Here is a 3,434-nt window from a genome sequence, read left to right on the forward strand (position 1 = left end):
AAGTCTTCTTGTTTGATCTTTGCATTTGCATGTTTTGTGTCTTTTCTTGTTTTTCATATGCATTCCTGAATTCTTTAAGTCTAAGCATTAAAGAATTCTAAGTTTGGTGTCTTGCATGTTTTCTTTGCATTAAAAATTTTTCAAAAATGTGTTCTTGATGTTCATCATGATCTTCATAGTGTTCTTGGTGTTCATCTTGACATTCATAGCATTCTTGCATGCATTCATTGTTTTGATCCATAATTTTCATGCATTGCATCATTTTTCTTGTTTTTCTCTCTCATCATAAAAATTCAAAAAATCAAAAAAATATTTTTCCTTTTTTCTCTCTTAAAATTTCGAAAATTAGATTTGACTTTTTCAAAAATTTTTAAAATCTAGTTGTTTTTATGAGTCAAATCAAATTTTCAATTTAAAAAAATCTTATCTTTTTCAAAATCTTTTTCAAAAATCAAATCTTTTTTCAATTTTTTTTAGTTATTTTCGAAAATTTCAAAAATAATTTTCAAAAATCTTTTTCTTAATTTTACATCATATTTTCGAAAATAACATCATCAATTAATGTTTTGATTCAAAAATTTCAAGTTTGTTACTTACTTGTTAAGAAAGATTCAAACTTTAAGTTCTAGAATCATATCTTGTGATTTCTTGTGAATCAAGTCATTAATTGAGATTTTAAAAATCAAATATTTTCAAAAACTAATTTCTATCATATCTTTTCAAAAATATCTTCTTATCTTACCTTTTTCAAAAAAGTGATTGTAAAATATCTTTTCTAACTTCCTAACTTCTTATCTTTTCAAAATTTGTTTCAACTAACTAACTAACTTTTTGTTTGTTTCTTACCTTTTTCAAAACTACCTAACTAACTCTCTCTCTCTAATTTTCGAAAAAAATCTTCCCTCTTTTTCAAAATTTCTTTTTAATTAGACTAATTATTTTATTTTTTATTTGAATTTTCGAAAAACTACTAACCTTTTTCAAAAACTATTTTCGAAAATCACTAACTCTTTTTCAAAAATTATTTTCGAAAATTCTCTCCTCCTCTCATCCCCTTTTATTTATTTATTCATCTACTAACACTTCACTTCATCTCACATCTCTGCTCCTATCATCACCTTTGTGTTTGGATTCTTCATTCTTCTTCACCCCTATTCCTTTTCTTCTTCTACTAAAAATAAGGAACCTCTTTACTGTGACATAGAGGATTCCTCTTCTTTTCTTTTTCTCTTCTCTTTCTTATAAGCAGGGACAAAGAAAAAGGCATTCTTGTTGAAGCTGATCCAGAACCTGAAAGGACTCTGAAGAGAAAACTAAGAGAAGCTAAATTACAACAATCCAGAGACAACCTTATTGAAAATTTCGAACAAGTAAAGGAGATGGCAGCCGAACCCAACAACAATAATGCCAGGAGAATGCTTGGTGACTTTACTGTACCTAATTCCAATTTACATGGAAGAAGCATCTCCATTCCTACCATTAGAGCAAACAATTTTGAGCTGAAACCTCAGCTAATTTCTCTGATGCAGCAGAACTGCAAGTTTCATGGACTTCCATCTGAAGATCCTTTTCAGTTCTTAACTGAATTCTTGCAGATCTGTGATACTGTTAAGACTAATAGAGTAGATACTGAAGTCTACAGGCTCATACTTTTCCCTTTTGTTGTAAGAGACAGAGCTAGAATATGGTTGGACTCTTAACCCAAAGACAGCCTGAACTCTTGGGATAAGCTGGTCACGGCTTTCTTAGCCAAGTTCTTTCCTCCTCAAAAGCTGAGCAAGCTTAGAGCTGATGTTCAAACCTTCAGACAGAAAGAAGGTGAATCCCTCTATGAAGCTTGGGAAAGATACAAGCAGCTGACCAAAAAGTGTCCTTCTGACATGCTTTCAGAATGGACTATCCTGGATATATTCTATGATGGTTTATCTGAGCTATCAAAGATGTCATTGGATACTTCTGCAGGTGGATCCATTCACCTAAAGAAAACGCCTGCAGAAGCTCAAGAACTCATTGACATGGTTGCTAATAACCAGTTTATGTACACTTCTGAGAGGAATCCTGTGAGTAATGGGACGCCTATGAAGAAGGGAGTTCTTGAAATTGATACTCTGAATGCCATATTGGCTCAGAATAAAATATTGACTCAACAAGTCAATATGATTTCTCAGAGTCTGAATGGAATGCAAGCTGCATCCAACAGTACTCAAGAGGCATCTTCTGAGGAAGAAGCTTATGATCCTGAGAACCCTACAATAGCAGAGTTAAAATACATGGGTGAACCATATGAAAACACCTACAATCCATCATGGAGAAATCACCCAAATCTCTCATGGAAGGATCAAAAGCCTCAACAAGGCTTTAATAATGGTGGAAGAAACAGGTTTAGTAATGGCAAGCCTTTTCCATCATCCACTCAGCAACAGACAGAGAATTCTGAGCAGAATCTATCTAGCTTAGCAAATTTAGTCTCTGATCTATCTAAGGCCACTGTGAGTTTCATGAATGAAACAAGGTCTTCCATTAGAAATTTGAAAGCACAAGTGGGCCAACTGAGTAAAAGGATCACTGAAATCCCTCCTAGTACTCTCCCAAGCAATACAGAAGAGAATCCAAAAGGAGAGTGCAAGGCCATTGAATTAATTACCATGGCCGAACCCACAAGAGAGGAGAAGGACGTGAATCCCAAGGAGGAAGACCTCCTGGGACGTCCAGTGATCAATAAGGAGCTTCCCTCTGAGGAACCTAAGGAATCTGAGAATCATCTAGAGACCATAGAGATTCCATTGAACCTCCTTATGCCATTCATGAGCTTTGATGAGTATTCCTCTTCTGAAGAGAATGAGGATGTTACTAAAGAGCAAGCTGCCAAGTTCCTTGGTGCAATCATGAAGCTAAATGCCAAATTATTTGGTATTGAAACTTGGGAAGATAAACCTCCCTTGTTCACCAATGAACTAAGTGATCTGGATCAACTAACATTGCCTCAGAAGAGACAGGATCCTGGAAAGTTCATAATACCTTGTACCATAGGCACCATGATCTTTAAGGCTCTGTGTGACCTTGGTTCAGGAATAAACCTCATGCCCCTCTCTGTAATAGAGAAACTGGGAATCTATGGGGTGCAAGCTGCAAAAATCTCATTAGAGATGGCAGACAATTCAAGAAAACAGGCTTATGGACAAGTAGAGGACGTATTAGTAAAGGTTGAAGGCCTTTACATCCCTGCTGATTTCATAGTCCTGGATACTGGAAAGGAAGAGGATGAATTCGTCATCCTAGGAAGACCTTTCCTAGCCACAGCAAGAGCTGTGATTGATGTGGACAGAGGAGAATTGATCCTTCAATTAAATAAGGACAACCTTGTGTTTACAACTCAAGGATCTCTCTCTGCATCCATGGAGAGGAAGCAGAAAAAGCTTCTCTCAAAGCAGAGT

The 3,434-nt window shown here is 35.4% G+C and overlaps 1 non-coding gene across 1 annotated transcript; it reads right to left on the reverse strand.

Annotated features, from left to right (window-relative positions):
- Positions 1 to 1,778: 1,778 nt before the first annotated feature.
- On the reverse strand, positions 1,779 to 1,886 carry LOC148567301 (small nucleolar RNA R71). Its single transcript, XR_015882069.1, has one exon. It is a non-coding gene; the product is annotated as a small nucleolar RNA R71 (small nucleolar RNA).
- Between the last annotated feature and the right edge of the window lie 1,548 nt (positions 1,887 to 3,434).

Source organism: Arachis ipaensis, chromosome B4 (genome assembly GCF_059453495.1).
Source record: "Arachis ipaensis isolate K30076 ecotype BB chromosome B4, ASM5945349v1, whole genome shotgun sequence".
Classification (NCBI taxonomy): Eukaryota; Viridiplantae; Streptophyta; class Magnoliopsida; order Fabales; family Fabaceae; genus Arachis; species Arachis ipaensis.